Raw genomic sequence first — 17,984 nt, 5'->3', positions numbered from 1 at the left:
CAGGAGGATATCGTATGCCACGGGTCTCTTTCCATTATATCCAGGTATCTTCCATTACAGCATCAACCATTAAGACGTTGTTACTGCTGGATGTCTGTTTCTTCTCTAATCCAAATACTAGTTTAAACCCCTCCCTCTTCTTTTGTCTACCTTACTCACACTTCAGGACAAATCGTCTGTAGTCCATCTTTGATAATACAGTACCTGTGTAATGGTCTATTATTGCCTGCATCCCACTGTGGAATCCAGGGGCATACAGACTATAAATTCCTACCTATGAGATGAATATTGGTGAGTGTCCCATATTATAGCAAGGAATAGACTACCTAAAATCTATAGGTTTTATATTCCAAACTCCCCTTTCCTTTTTCTTTCAAATTTAACTGTTTCTCTTTCTAGGAACAGGTATATATAAAAAATAGCTAGTACCAGTAACATACCTACCCTGATGTGCATATTTACCATACTGCCAGTCATCTGGTTCCTCCTTACCGGCGGACTATTACCCTTTTTCATGATTTTATAATTGTTCTAAATGTGAGTATCCTCCCTTTATTACACTACGCCTCCACTCTTTTCCCCTCTACATCTGGTTGTTCCCCTGTTCCTCCCTTTCCTTTCCTCCCCTCTTTCCCTCTCTTCCCCCCTCTTCCCCCCTCCCCCCCTTCCCCCTCCCCCCCCAACTCTCTCCCCCCCCTCCCCCCCCTTTTCTCCCCTCCTTTTCTCCCTTTTCCTTTCCCCCTCCCCCTCCCCCCTCCTTCCTTTCCCCCTTCCTCTTCCTTCCCCTTCCCTCCTCTCCTTGTCCTTGGGTTGCCCTCGTCCTGCCCTCCACGTTTTCTTTTCCTTTCCTCCCCCCCCCCTCTTTTCCACACGTCAAGGTTACTCAAATTTCATTTAGTTCACAAACCTGTTCTATTGTATCACTCCTTAAATACTATCTAAAACTATGTTGTGCACGCCCCCATAGCAGCCTTCCAGCACCGCTTTGGGGTTTTGACGCCCACTGCCGCCCTGTTTGAACGAGTACACATTTTCTTTCTGCACAATATATGTGGCGTCATCATAGACGCCTGTTCTCTATATATATGTATATACTAACCATGAAATTGTAATGTTATATACTCTGATAGTTACAACATATATTGTCATCGCTCTTGAAGAAGCGTGGCCCACACGCGAAACATGTCGAGCATCGAACTATCACAATACATGAGCTGATTGCGGATTTGCTATCTAAACCACCTCTTCGGACTGATCTATATTCGGAGCAACTTTTCAGATGTCCGAAGACTCATATACTTTAGATGGTGTTGTATAGCAAATATCTGAACATATACATATGTTGTGTTTTTAATATTGTCGCCTTTTTTGCTACGTGTTTTTCTAAATTAATAAAATAAGATTTTTATCTATAATTTGGTTGTGTAGTTGTGCTTAAAAAGTCCAAAAGTCCCCCCTTCTTTTCGGTTTTTGTATATGAAATTGCTAGGACGTGGCACAGTGCTATTTCACGTGTATCCACGGTACCACTCCGTGTGACGATACACTTATAGTTTTTCAAGTGGTCACTATTTTGCCCACTTCATAAACCTCTTCTTCCTCCACATCCTGAGGTTGTGGTGTGGTGACTTCCCCTTCTTTCAGAGGTTGAAGTGACCTCAGACATCCCGAGTCTTTTCTCCCCTATGTGAATTAAAAAATAGGTATACTTAGCACACAGATATTTGAGGACAGAAATAGGAATATGAAACATTGCTTGAAGTGTGATACAATTGTCTGTTTTGGCAGAGTTCCAAGCTGAAAACATTCTTTTTTTGCCTTTCTAAAACTGGAATGATTACCTTTTTTTGTGCAAGTTTCACAATGGAGACACCCCTAGTATCCACTGGAGCACCTGTGTGGGACACCCTAAAAAGTTTATTCTGGTGTCCCACACTAGCGCTCCTGCATCCAGATGTGTAAACAGCTGCTGAGTGTCCTCTCCTTACACTGAATCAAGTTTGCATTTCATTATAGTTACAAACCCATCTAGACAAAAATGTAATAAACTTCTATTAATACAAATAGGCCTGAACAAATGTAGTTAACCTGCATCTGCCAAAAACATTGTATTAGTGAGCGAACAAACGTTGTTTACTACGAACGATTACTGTGCCCACGAACCTGAATCTTGCCATTTTAAACTGTACAACAGTAAAGAAAAGCACATGGAGCAGCACAAATAATAATAACACATGACAAAATACTTACTTTTTTACAGCACTCTCTTGATTCTCCTGTACTGATCCTGCTCCCTCAATTTGAGGTCTGACCATTGTTTTCTCAGTTGATCCTTGGATCGCCGTACCCCAGAATTCTTCTGCAGACTTTTCACAATTTTAGTCATGATCTTGGCCTTTCTCACATTTGGGTTTGGGTAAGGTCCATGCTTCCCATCATAGTCGGCCCTCTTCAAGATGTCCACCATGTCCACCATCTCACCAAAGGACATATTTGAGGCCTTAAATCTCCGGGATCGGGACGTTTGTGGCTCCGGGCTTTCGTCGCCCTCCTCATTGCTACTTTCCTCTGCATGCACTTGCTCTTTCTTCGCCATGTGCTCTCCCACTGCACTGAAAGAGAAGGGGCAGGGAAAATACTAGAAAGAAGGTCAGGGGCGGGCGGAGTTTCATGCATGCGCAGTGTTTATAAAGAATAACATGCGTGCGCCGTACGTACGATCTGTGAGCAGAGGACGGAGTATCTTAAGCGCCGATCATGATAACGAAGGTACAATTTTAACTTGAGGCATCAGTGGCCTATACTGCTTCTAGATTGAGGCCTATATTGGGACAAGATTAGGAGAGTTTAGCCTGACTTTAGGGTTTGTCTTGTGTTGTGTCTTGCAGATAAAATGGATAGATTCAATGACAATGACTTCCTCCCCCAATTCATTGATATGTACAGAGAGCTGCCCTGTCTGTGGCAGGTGAAACACCCCTTTTATACTAATAAAAGAAAGAGGAAGGCAGCACTGGATCAATTGCTGGAATTGGTGAAGCCACAGATCCCCACGGCAAACATCAACTATTTGAAAGCCAAAATTGGTTGCCTGAGGAGCACATATAATAGGGAGCACAAGAAGGTCCAGGATTCCATGAGGTCAGGAGCAGCAACAGATTACGTTTATGTCCCCAGGCTGTGGTACTACGACAGACTGCTATTTCTGTCAGACCAGACTGAAATCAGGCCATTACTCTCAACCCTTCCTTCCACTCTTCCTTCCACCCCAGCTGAGGCTTCTGACATCCAACCTGGGCCTTCCACCCAGGAAGAAGATGTGGAGGAGCCCAGCTTGAGTCAGGTATAGCATTGTTTAACATATTTCTCAAAATTGTGTTTGATTGAGGAAAAATAAACTAAAACTATGTCCCATTTTCATACACAGGAAAGCCTCAGCCAGGAGGAGGCTGTGGAAAGTGGCAGCCAGGAGGTGACGGGGTAAGTGGCAGCCAGGAGGTGGCGGGGGAAAGTGGCAGCCAGGAGGTGGCCGGTCCGAGTAGCCTGACCGAATCGCAGGTTCCTCCCCTCCGCCTTCCAACAAAAAGTACCAGAAAGGGGAGGAACATGCAGGAGTCAGTGCTTTCTTTGATTCGGGAGGCTACTGTGGCCCTCAGAACCACCCCCAATCTTCAAGAGGCCTATGTCTGCATGGTAGCCAGCAAAATGCAGGAAATGGAGGTGGGCCAACACCTTTTTGTGAGGAAGTGATCTATCTGGCCCTAAATAAGGGGTTGAGGGGCAAAATCACAAGCAAAACCCACCTGTGTGAGTTGGACCATCCTCCTCCTCCTCCACCTCCTGCCACAACTCAAACACCAGAGCTACAGCCCGGAAGCAAGCGTGGAAGGAAGCGTGGAAGGAAGACAAGAGAGTGATGGCCTCTGTCATCTGCTGCTGCTCCCAATCTCTTGGAGTCCTGGACCGTATTGTGCGCCCTATTAAATGGACTCCTCAGGCTACCAATTTTGCCTGTCAAATAGTTGATGTGTGCACTGGGGTACAAAGGCTTCGCCAATTTCACCAGTTTATTCAGCGTTGCCTTCCTCTTTATTTTGTTATAACCCCTAATAAATGTCTATTTTATTTTCACAAATACTTGGCTATGTTTTTTAGTTCAAAAAGGACAGTTTGTTTGTGAGTAGGCAGGTACATTTCAAAAGGACAATGTGAAATTAACAAGGGACACCAACACCAATCAACCTCTTTGAGGTTAAAAAATACAATATAATAATGGTATTGTGGTAGCTTGACACACAAAACGAGAAAAAATATTATGGAGATCACTATAACAGAAAAGGAGATCTTGATATAAAAATAAAAAAAAGTAGATCACTACAGTAGGGGACCGCAATATTGTGTCAATCTCGCCGCTGTTAGCGGCGACATTTGACACCTGCGAGCCAAGCTGTCTCGCTCATCAGGAAAGGAAAACTGTGTTTTTTTCTTTCCTGATGAGCGACAAGCATTGCTGACAGGTGTCTGGTATGAATCATGAGGGGGAACGGCGCGCCAAATTTTAAATAAAAACACGGCATGGGTTCCCCTCCAGGGGCATACCAGGCCTTTAGGTCTGGTATGGATTTTAAGGGGAACCCCCTACGCCAAAAAAAACAGCATGGGGGTCCCCCCAAGATCCATACCAGACCCTTATCCGAGCACGCAGCCAGGGAGCCCCCCCCTCCTGAACAGTACCAGGCCGCATGCCCTCAACATGGGGGGTGTTTTCCTTTCCCAATCAGTGGACCAGAAAATGCAGTTTTCCTCTCCCGATGAGCGAGCTAGCGCGAGATGTACCCTGTCGCCAAGAACCAGTGTGATGAGATCGCCCTGGAAACACATTCTCGGGGTCAGGTACTGTATATAAAAAAAACATTATTCTGGAGATCTGGCGACAAAAAAAAAGATTATTCATGAGATCACGAGAAATAATAAAGAAATCGGTTTGTCAGAACTCTGTGTAAATATCAGCAGCAAAACAACTTCATTATTATAACATTATAAAGAAGAAAAGAATATGCTGCATTAAAAGATTAAAAACTTTGCAGCGTGACGAATGTGCTAGCTCCATTACGAACACTAGTTTTACCAGACCGAGAGCTTCCATCTCGTACTTGATTCAGAGCATGCGTGGAATTTTGTGTGTCGGAATTGTCTACACACGCTCAGAATTTACGATGGTTTTGTTGTCGGAAAATTTGAGAACCAGCTCTTGAATTTTGTTTGTCGTAAATTCTGACAAAAAATGTCCGATGGAGCCTACACACAGTCAGAATTTCTGACAACAAGCTCACGAACATTTCTTTTCGGAAATTCCAACCGTGTGTGCGCGGCATATTAGATACTGTGTACACTGCCTGCAATGTATTAGAAAATGTACAACAGCTGCACTGTATTGTATACTGTGTGCACCACCAGAAGTGTAGTAGAAACTGTACACACTGTATTAGATACTGTTTACATGGCTTGAAGTGTAGAAACAGTAAACCATGGAATGAACTGTAGATATAGGCTACACTGGATGCAGAGTATATATACTGTATATATATATATATATATATATATATATATATATATACAGTATTTCACAAAAGTGAGTACACCCTTCACATTTTTGTAAATATTTTATTATATCTTTTCATGTGACAACACTGAAGAAATTACACTTTGCTACAATGTAAAGTAGTGAGTGTACAGCTTGTATAACAGTGTAAATTTGCTGTCCCCTCAAAATAACTCAACACACAGCCATTAATGTCTAAACCGCTGGCAACAAAAGTGAATACACCCCTAAGTGAAAATGTCAAAATTGGTCCCAAAGTGTCAATATTTTGTGTGGCCACCATTATTTTCCAGCACTGCCTTAACCCTCTTGGGCATGGAGTTCACCAGAGCTTCACAGGTTGCCACTGGAGTCCTCTTCCACTCCTCCATGACGAAATCACAGAGCTGGTGGATGTTAGAGACCTTGCGCTCCTCCACCTTCCATTTGAGGATGCCCCAAAGATGTTTAATAGGGTTTAGATCTGGAGACATGCTTGGCCAGTCCATCACCTTTGCCCTTAGACTCTTTAGCAAGGCAGCGGTCATCTTGTAGGTGTGTTTGGGGTTGTTATCATATTGGAATACTGCCCTGCGGCCCAGTCTCAAAAGGGAGGGGATCATGCTCTGCTTCAGTATGTCACAGTACATGTTGGCATTCATGGTTCCCTCAATGAACTGTAGCATCCCAATGCCGACAGCACTCATGCAGCCCCAGAACATGACACTCCCACCACCAAGCTTGACTGTAGGCAGGACACACTTGTCTTTGTATTCCTCATCTGGTTGCCACCACACACACTTGACACTATCTGAACCAAATAAGTTTATCTTGGTCTCATCAGACCACAGGACATGGTTCCAGTAATCCATGTCCTTAGTCTGCTTGTCTTCAGCAAACTGTTTGCAGGCTTCCTTGTGCATCATCTTTAGAAGGGGCTTCCTTCTGGGACGACAGCCATGCAGACCAATTTGATGCAGTGTGCGGTGTATGGTCTGAGCACTGACAGGCTGACCCCCCCACCCCTTCAACCTCTGCAACAATGCTGGCAGTACTCATATGTTTATTTCCCAAAGACAACCTCTGGATATGACACTGAGCACGTGCACTCAACTTCCTTGGTCAACCATGGTAAGGCCTGTTCTGAGTGGAACCTGTCCTGTTAAACTGCTGTATGGTCTCGGCCACCATGCTGCAGCTTAGTTTCAGGGTCTTGGCAATTTTCTTATAGCCTAGGCCATCTTTATGTAGAGCAACAATTCTTTTTTTCAGATCCACAGAGAGTTCTTTGCCATGAGATGCCATGTTTAACTTCCAGTGACCAGTATGAGAGAGTGAGAGCAATAACACCAAATTTAACACACTTGCTCCCCATTCACACCTGAGACCTTGTAACACTAATGAGTCACATGACACCGGGGAGGGAAAATGGCTAATGTGGCCCAATTTGGACATTCTCACTTAGGGGTGTACTAACTTTTGCAGCAGTTTAGGCATTAATGGCTGTGTGCTGAGTTATTTTGAGAGGACAGCAAATTTACATTGTTATACAAACAGTACACTCACTACTTTACATTGTAGCAAAGTGTCATTTCAGTGTTGTCACATGAAAAGATATAATATTTTTTTTTCAAAAATGAGAGGGGTGTACTCACTTTTGTGAGATACTGTATATATATATATATATATATATATATATATATATCTAGATATATATCTAGATATATATCTAGATATGTATATATAGATAGATCTACTGTATATATATATATATATATATATATATATATATATATATATATATATATATATATATTAATACACTGACTGAAGTGTATTAGAAACAGTACACCACGGAATGCACTGTAGATATAGGCTACATCTTTGGCCAAATATGGCTCTCTCAGCAGAACATGCTATGATTGGCCAAAGCATGCAGGTCAGGTGCATGCTTTGGCCAATCCTCATACAGCAATGCACTCATACAGCAGTGTTCTCGCAGTGCATTATGGGGCGTTCCGGAGTGCTCAAATTTTCCACGAACGCCCCATAATGTTTGCTGTTCGGCAAACAGGCGAACACCCGATGTTCGAGTCAAACTTATGTTTGACCCCAACATCGATCTCATCCTTACTAGGCATCCCGCTGTCAGTTGCCAAGACCGGGATCCCTTTTGGGCATTGAGATTGATACTGTGCAGATGGTCTTCTGGCTCCCTGCAGATAAGCTGTCTAAACTTCAAGTCTTGGTAATTTGCTAGAAACGCCAGGAAGCTCCGGCTGCATCAGCTTCAATCTCTGTTGGGTCACCTGGTTTTTGCATGCCGGGTGCTCCCAATGGACAGGGCTTTCTGTAGATGGCTGCCATGTGCTATGAAGGGTATAGCGGCTCCACATCATTATGTGCGCATAACATGGCCTATGCGTGATGATCTAGAGGTGTGGTTGTCTTTCCTACAGACCTATATTGAGCACGCTTGCTGGCAACTGGAGAAGGTTCCTAACTTGCAGCTGGACTTCTATACTGATGCATCTGGCTCCTGGGATTTTGGTGCCTTTTTGCAGGATCTGCTGAAGCTTGGCCGGCCTCATGGGCCCAATTGGACTTGCTGCGGAAAATCACACTGATGGAACTTTTTCCTATTGTGGTTGCAGTGGAATTATGGGGGAGGACCTGCGGAACAAGCAAGTCTTTTTTGGACAGACAACATGAGTGTGGTTCAGGTTATTAACCGCATCTCCGCTCACTCTCCTCCTGTGATCTCACTGTTGCGCTTCTTGGTGCTAAAATGCCTGCAGTTGTGTTTGCTTTCGGGCCAGACACATACTTGGCATAGCTAACTCTATGGCCAAATCACTTTCTTGTTCACAGTTTGACCTGATTCAGTCCTTGGTTTCCAACTGCTACCCTGGTGGGTCTACCTTGCCCGAAGTTTTTGTGGACCCTTGTTTCCGATGCTTGTTAGACCCTATCCATGTCTCTCTTTCCCATACCACTTGGGTATCCTACCGACGCATTTGGGATGAATGGGTGTCTGCACTTGGCGGTGAGTTCCTTCTTTCCTCCCCACAGGACCAGCGCCTGGCTCTTTTCTCCTATCTCATCTTCTTGCAGGAAAAGGATGTCTCTGATTCAGCGCCCGGTGTCTGTTACACTCCTAACCAACATTCTCTCCACTTGCCCTCTATCTGTTTCTCTGAATACAAGTCTCTTTTGTTCCAGCTTTCTTTTTCCTGGGCTTTCTTTGGCGCCTTCCAGATCAGCGAGCTCATTTCCAAGCATAGAAGCACAGTTTGTGGCATCTTGGCTGGTGATGTCCTCATCACTGATGCCATCATTTCTATTTTGTTATGCTCCTCCAAAACTGACAAGTCAGCAAAAGGAAAAACGTATTGTTTTAAAAGCTTATAGGGCCTATTTTGCACGGTTTGGCATCTTCCTTTTCCTCCTGTCGTTCTCTGGTGGTTCTTCTTCCAACCTTCCAACCTCAGCAGGTTTCAGTTTCTGCGGGTTTTTCACCTTTGCCTTTTCCGTTTGGGCCTACCTTCTACAGAATTTTCCACACACTTCTTTTGCAGCCACCGCTGCTCATGGGATGGGTTTTTCTGATGAGGAGCTGCAACGACTGGGTGGACGGTCTTCATCTTGCTTTGTTCTTTGTGTTCGTCCTCATTTTTGTTTTGAATTTAGGTCCCTCCCCGGCCTCAGTTTGGATCATTGGTGATTCATTTGTTTACTGGGCTGCTCACCGCGCCTACAACCAACACTATGGGAGGAGCCTGGGATTCCCACTTACTTACTACATTGGTCACAATTTTGCCTGAGTTGTTACACCTCCGGAAGTTTGTTTCTGGTCCCATTGTCCTGATCATTCATGCATGGGGTAGCGACGTAGGCTTAAAAAAAAATATATATATATATATATATTCTAAATATATCAACTTGCGCTGATGGTGTAGAAAATGGGTGATAAAGAATGAATGTAGCTGCTATACACAAAGTGATAAACACTTAACCATAGTGACAAAATATACAAATACAGCGCTCACAGAGACCCATAATAGGTGACAAAAACATATAGTCCATATAAAAAAGTGTTTCACAGCTAAATACAGTCCATATAAAAAAAAAAGGTGTTTCACAACTAATGTGCGAAATCACAGGGAATCACAGGAAATGCGCTCACAAACAGAGACCCAAAGTAGGTGACAAAAACATATAGTCCATATAAAAAAAGTGTTTCACTAGATACAGTCCATATAAAACTAAAAAGGTGCTTCACAATTAATACGCTAAATCTCAGGGAAAGCTACACATCTGGTGTGCAAAAAATGCAGAGAAAAATGTTGCAGAAAAATATTTTCAGGCATACCAAGGCACCCCCACATGTGTCCCACTCACCAAATCACAATGACACCCAGATTTTCAGTCTGGGAGTCAATAAGGCTTAGAATGACATCCAGAGAATGACACAGGATGGCAGATTCACTGATAAGATGATAAACGATCCTTCAACGTAAATGTTCAGCCTTACAAAACAGGTACCCAAAAAGGAAGAAAAAAGGGGGACCAAAAGTGAAGTATGCTAAGAAAGCAAATTTATTGCGCTAAAAAGGTATACTTACAAAGGTAAGTTAAAAACAGGCATTCAAATTGTAAGAAGATGCAGCAAACACCATTGGGGGCATTCCTACGGGACCGGAAGTGATGTCAGTGCCAGAAGTGAGTCACGTCAATGCATTTCGCCCTCCCACAGAGCGTCATCAAAGGACCTGAAACCTGGTCCTTGCCTTGGGGATTGGCCACTGAGGCACAAGGTGATGAAAAAAGCCTACGCAAGGGCACGTCCCACTATTCTGAAGAGCTCCTGACATCACAAGAATTGGCCACCCACCTGCCCATTGTGAGTTTTGTAACACCTTTATTCAGTGTAGTGTAGTGAGACCTTGTCAGTAATCTTGACATTAGTGTATAGCTAGAGTAGGGACAGTTCAGATAGCATCCGTGTAGTTGCACACCGTCTATTTGATTGCGTTACTGCCAGTTTAATGCCATTTTCTTCTGTGTGCGTTAATGCCAGTTTAACGCCATTTAATTCTGTGTGCATTACTGCCAGTTTAACGCCATATCATTTTGTGTGCGTTACTGCCAGTTTAACACCATAAAGTTCTATGGTTTCCTTTTATGAAACTGAGATCAGCGGCAATCCCGAGTCTCACTGCTGATCTCAGGTCATTACCAGTTTATGAAACTGAGATAATCAGCAGAGAACATGTTCTCCACTGATTATCTCAGCACAGTGAAAATCTGTAACTGACTGTTACAGAAACGGCCAGTTTATGAAGGTGCGATCTTGGCACCTCACTGGCGATCTGTGACAGAATTCTCACTTTCTGATTCACCATTTCAGAGGTGGAGAATCAGAGTGAGAAGCGTGAAGCTGGATAAGTATTCTGGAGAAAGCAAGAAGTCTTTTGATTTCTTTCTTTCACCAAACAGTCAGAGCACATCTTCCCCACCATTACACACCCCAAAACCAGCAGGTTAGGAATTTATAGTGTATATATATATATATATGTGTGTATGTGTGTGTGTGATAGATAGATAGATAGATAGATAGATAGATAGATAGATAGATAGATAGATAGATAGATAGATAGATAGATAGATAGATAGATAGATAGATAGATAGATAGATAGATAGATAGATAGATAGATAGATAGATAGATAGAGCTATCTATCTATCTATCTATCTATCTATCTATCTATCTATCTATCTATCTATCTATCTATCTATCTATCTATCTATCTATCTATCTATCTATCTATCTATCTATCTATCTATCTATCTATCTATCTATCTATCTATCTATCTATCTATCTATCTATCTATCTATCTATCTATCTATCTATCTATCTATCTATCTATCTATCTATCTATCTATCTATCTATCTATCTATATCTATATATATATAGATATATATATATTTTTTTAGATGTTCACGTCTCTGGCTGGGTTCACACTTGTGCGATGCGTGAACTAGCATGATTCCTGTGTGGGTTTCCACATCACACCTACATTGACATCTGCGCACCACTGCGGGTGTCAATGTAAAGTTAATGACACCCCCAGATCATTTCACAGATTGCAGTGTGAACTATGTAATGGTGCAGGAATCGGATCGCATGGGTGTTCACAAATAAGGGGTCCTGTACCATTTTGGTGCAAATGCAATATGATTTAGGGCCAGTTCCCACTGCTGCGGTGTCCGAGATCGGATGTGATTCGCACCGCACTGCAGTGCAAATCACATCCGATTTCTGTGTGATGCGATTTCAGCCATACAGATAGTATGGCTGAATTTGCATTGCATTCAGACCAAACTTGTAAAGGACCCTTTTTTTGGTCCACAGCAGAATCGGATCGCATGGGTGTTCACACCCATGCGATCCGATTCCTGTCCGAGTTTGCAGATCACACTGTGATCTGCAAACTGATTTGGGGGTGTCGTTAACTTTTAGGCCCGGTTCACACTTGTGCGATGCCAGACATCGCACAGGCATTGCATGTAATTCGCAGCACACTACCATTCACATTACATGTGATGTCTATGCGGTGCGATATCAGCGTACAGATAGTATGGCTGATATCGCACCGCATTCGGTGCAAACACGAACATGCCCTTTTTTCTGTTCGGACCAGAATCGGATCGCATGTGTGTTCACACATATGCGATCCGATTCATGTCCGAACTGTCAGTTCGCAGTGCGATATGCAAGCTGAACTGGGGGTGTCGTTAACAATGTATTGACACTCCCCAGCGATTCGCATATGGCAGTGTGAACTGACATGCGAGTCGGTGCGATGTGGGAACCCGCAGTGGATTCGCAGTGTTCTCGCATCGCACCAGTTTATCAATTTTTATGTTTATCAATTATGAAATATATTTTATTTTAATTTATTAATAAATATTTATGCTTGTATACTTTATTAAAAAATGTTTTTAATGATTATAAATGTATTTTGCATTTATATGAATGGTGTATAGCTGCATTTCATATGTGGATTACATTAATTTACTATACACCATTCACATTTAAATAGGCACATGTATGATCTTTAAATATTGATAAAAATAATGTTTTTTTTAATAATTAGGTTAATGTATATTGTGTAGGGGGAATTTAACTTTATTATTTTATTAATATGTTGGGGAAATCCTGCTACATCACGCGAGATTACAGTGAGAGGAGCCGTTCTGAGGAGTTCCCGGCATTTGTAGATTGCTTCTCAACTCAACATGAGAAGCGATCTACACACTTTCATAAACATGCACTCAGAGGAGAGTGATCTCCTCTGAGAATGCCTGAGAACTGAAAAGCGGTATTTTACTGCAGTTTCATAAAAGGACACCTGTGTGCGTTACTGCCAGTTTAACGCCATATAGTTCTGTATGCATTACTGCCAGTTTAACGCCATATAGTTTTGTGCGTTACTGCCAGTTTAACGCCATTTACTTCTGTGTGCGTTACTGCCAGTTTAACGCCATATAGTTTTGTGTGCATTACTGCCAGTTTAACACCATATAGTTTTGTGCGTTACTGCCAGTTTAATGCCATTTACTTCTATGTGCATTACTGCCAGTTTAACGCCATATAATTTTGTGTGCGTTACTGCCAGTTTAACACCATATTGTTTTGTGTGTGTTACTGACAGTTTAACACTATAGACCTAAAGACCAATTTTTACGCACCCGTTACTTCTATCCAAAGTCAAAGTGACACCAGCATGTATCCAAAAAATCTCTAATCTTGTTCCCAGTGCACTACATTATGGCCTCATCATTCACCTGGCTCCCCAGCTGTTGCTGAGCAAAATAAAGGTAGCTTGTAGGGAAAATGTCATTTTTATTGGCTTTATAAATGCAATTATTGCTGAAGCAGATTCTAGACATGGTACAGATCTGCCACTTTACAGGTAGACTAAGAGGACCCCCAGGCACAATATTGGAAGGATTTTTTTTATTTTTATGCTTTCACTTTAAAAGTCAAAAACCACTGCTCATTTAAAAATGACATTTTTTCCAAACTTTTTTTTTATTAATACATGTCCCCCAGGGCAGGACTCAAACCCCTTTAACCATTGTATGCCCAATTACTTGCATATAAGCCTTCAAAATGGGCACTTTTGATTTTTGACGTTCCGGTCCTATTGACTTTAATGGGGTTCGTTATTCGGGTCAGAACTTTCGCAGTGTTCGGAAGTTCTGGTGAGAACCGAACAGGGATTTGTTCGGCTCATCCCTATGTACCAGTTTCACATCAATACCAGTGTCCCTAGTGGACCATCAACATCTGCTGGTGTCCGCAGGTGGACAATCAACATCTGTCACAGTGTACGAGTGCACAAAACATCTGTCATTGTACCAGTGTTCCATCAACATCTGTCACAGTATACATTGATCTTGGTGTGATCAGATGCCTTTATAGCAGAGGAGACATCTGGACCCCAAATTTCTCCATAAAGAGTATTTGTTACTGCCTATTGCTGTCACAAGGAATGTTTACATTCCTTGTGACTGCAATAAAAGGGATAAAAACATTTTTTAAGAAACAATGAAAAATAAAAAAAATAAATATTTTAATAACATTTTTGGAAAAGAAAAAATAGAATAAAAAATAAACAAAAAATTTAAACATCAGAATGGGAGCAATAATTCTATCACCAGACCTCCTCTGTAACTCTAAACAAGTAATCTGTGAAGGTTTATAAAGCTTCACCTATGGATATTTTTAAATACCACAGTTTGGTGTCATTTAACATGCGTGCGCAATATTAAAGCATGACATGTGTGGTACTTATTTACTTGGCGCAACACCATTTTTTATATTTTGCCAAAAATGTGGTATTATATTGTGTTTGTGTGCATTAAAATGTATTAAAGTATATTTTTTGCTTTAGTGTGTAAAATTGTGTTAGAAAAACTGCTGCACAAATACTGTGTGACATAAAAAATTGTAAAACCTACCATTTTATTCTCTAGGGCCTCTGCTAAAAAAATATATAACGTTTGAGGGTTCTAAGTAACTTTCTAGCAAAAAATACAGATTTTTACTTGTAAACAAAAAGTTTCAGAAGAAGGCCTGGTCCTAAAGTAGATAATGCCCGAAGGTGCTCCTTGGATGTTGGGCCTCTCTATGCGGCTAGGCTGCAAAAAAGTCTCACACATGTGGTATCACTATACTCAGGAGGAGTAGCAGAATGTGTTAATGCGCTTAAAAAAAAACTTGCCATGCCTCTTACTAAATACCTTGGACTGTCTAATTTCTAAAAATCTGTAATTTTGGTGTATTTGTACTGGCCTGGCATGTTAGGGCCTCAAGAATGAGACAGTCAGTACATCAGGTGTGATCAATTTTCAATTATAGGTACCATAGCTTGTAGACTCTATAAGTTTCACACAGACCAAATAATATGCACTGATTTGAGTTAATTTTAACAAAGAAATATCCTGCTCATCCAATCTGGAAAAAATATTACCAACAAGTAGATTGACTGCATCTTCTGAATTCATGGCCTTCGCCTACTGTCAGAAACCATGACTCAGAGGGAGACAGAAGTATAGTTAAATCACAGTTATTTAATAATAAAAAGTAAATAGAACAAACATTGTCAAAACATAGCCAAAGTTTGGTAACCAGAATAGATAGTCAGACAAGCCAGAAAGTCAGGAAGCTAGGAATCAGCGTAGTGGAACAGCAAGCAGGATCTGGAGCCAGTAGGAATGTCAGTCAAGCAAGTCTTTAACAGGAGCGCAGGAGAAAGTCTCTGTGATGTTGACCAAGGCGAAGGCAGAGATCGTCTGGGCTGGACAGCTTAAGTAAGCAGGACTGACGAGTAGGATATCATCAGGTGAGTCACTGTGGAAAGATAGGTGCTGGCAATTAGCCGACAGCTGAGCGTCCAGCTCAGAGAAGGAAGGGCTGAGCCCATCCCTGACAGCTAGGCAGAAAGGGAGTGAAAATGTCCAGTATTGAGGTGATTAAAAACATACTTTTGTGCAAATCCTATTTCCCATTTTGCCATAAAGGTGTTTGCAACGCAGGACGCAAATTTTGCAGCCAGTGCCTTGCCAGTAATTTGTCTAAAGAACTGCCCCCAAATCAAAAGTAATTATTGTCTAATATAAACCAAAGGGATTTCAAAATAAAATCTTTCTGTGCAGAATTTAATATTTGTGAGTATTCTAACATTTAACAGCCGAAATATCTGAAGATTGTCATCAATCATATGATCGACTGTCACCAAAAAACAATTGGGCCCAACATTGACCATAGATAGGCCATTCAGTGTACTGAACTAAAGGTTGGCAATAAAGGTCTATATATTCTCCCAGCCTTGCTGTCAGGAAATCTATGCCAATCGCTGTTTATTTAACATTTGACTTTTTTTGTGACTGTGTAACTAGGGGTTAATCAAATAGGGAGGTGGGATCTGGGGGCTCCCCTATTTTAAAGGAGGTTTTGAGATTCTAAGTCCCTACACAGACCTCCAATAACCAATGGACCAGGGTTGTGGGGAAGAGGCTCTTGCTTGCTGCCATCTCCCTTTTTCTGCTCAGTCAGGATTCATGATCAGATATGGATCTGGTATGGATTTTGGGGGACCCAATGCATTATTTTCTTGCCTGGGGTACCAACTTCACATCAATTCCAAAAATCTTGTAAATATTTTTCTGGGACCCCAGACTATTTTGCAGGTTTTTTGCATGGGTCTCCCTGAAATTCACAGCAGATCCTCATCAAGATTAACCACTTCAGCCCCGGAACGTTTTACCTCCTTAATGACCAGGTCATTTTTTGCATTACAGCACAGCGTTACTTTAACTGACAATTGGGTGGTCATGCGACGCTGTACCCATATAAAACTGATGTCCTTTTTCCCCACAAATAGAGCTTTCTTTTGGTGATATTTGATCACCTCTGTGTTTTTTTTTTTGTTTTTTTTACAAACAAAAAAAGCCTGACAATTTTGATTGATTGGTTTGCGCAAAAGTTATAGCGTCTACAAACTATGGGATAGATTTATGGACTTTTAATATTTTGTATTGTTTTTTACTAGTAATGTCAGTGATCAGCGATTTTTAGTGGGGTTGCAGTGGACAAATCTGACACTAAGTGACACTTCTTGGGGACTAGTGGCACCAATACAGTGATCAGTGCTAAAAAAATGCACTGTTACTGTATAAATGACACTGGCAGGGAAGGGGTTAACATCAGGGCAATCAAAGGGTTAAGTGTGTTCCCTGCGAGTGTTTTCTAACTGTGTGGGGGCTGGACTGACAGGATCTGCTTACAAGGAACAGGAGATCTCTGTGTACTTCCCTGTCAGAATGGACCTTGTTTACATAGGCAGATCCCTATTCTACCTCTCTGTGGAGCAATTGCGGGATGCTGGGGGACATTGGGTCAACCTGAGTGTTGAGAAGGGAGGGCTGGGAGCCCAGCCCTGACAATACCCCCTCCTCAATGACTCCTTCCCCTCAGAGGGCCACCTGGTTTGAGGGGAAAACGTCTATTTAAAGCATGGAGGAGGACAGGAGCATGTATGTCTGAGGTTGAGACCCAAGAGTGTTCCTCAGGACCGTACCCTTTCCAATGAACCAGGTACTTTATGCGCCTATGGAACCTATGGGAGTCAATGATCGATTATATCTCATACTCTTCATGGTTCTCCGCCTGAACCGGGGAGGACGTGATACCGAGGAGGTGAAGCGGTTGCACACCAAAGGTTGTAATAAGGAGACATGAAATACATTTGAAATACACATGTTAGAAGACAGGTCTAATGCGTAAGCCACTGGGTTGATGCTACGGAGAATATGAAAAAGCCAAATATACTGTGGTGCCAGTTTTAGTGAGGGAACATGGAGTCTGAGGTTATGAGATGAAAGCCAGACCCTCTCCCTGACCTGGTAGGAAGGCGCAGGTAGGCGTCTGCGGTCAGCATGGAGTCTGTACCTATCACTGGCACATTGCAAGGATTCTTGGACCTGCACCTAAGTGGAACAAAGATCAGAGAGATGCTCCTCTAATGCAGGAATGCTTTGAGGAACAAATGAGTCAGGCAACATGGGTGGTTGAAAATGATAATTCACCATAAACTGAGAAAATCGGGAAGCAGTATTGATGGCACTATTGTGAGCAAATTCCACCCAAGGTAAAAAGTCTGACCAGTTGTTATGGTGGTCCAAAATACAGCAAAATATGTAGAAACTGTTCAAAGGCTTGATTGGCTCGTTCTACAGCCCCAATGCACTGTGTTGCCCTGGGAGTCGGGTAACTCCACAATAAAATCCATGGACAGGTGGATCCAAGGGCTCTCTCTCCATTGGGTATGG

Source organism: Aquarana catesbeiana, linkage group LG11 (assembly GCF_042186555.1).
Source record: "Aquarana catesbeiana isolate 2022-GZ linkage group LG11, ASM4218655v1, whole genome shotgun sequence".
NCBI classification, from domain to species: domain Eukaryota; kingdom Metazoa; phylum Chordata; class Amphibia; order Anura; family Ranidae; genus Aquarana; species Aquarana catesbeiana.
The sequence above is the reverse complement of the archived record's forward strand: the minus strand, read 5'-3'. Positions refer to the sequence as shown.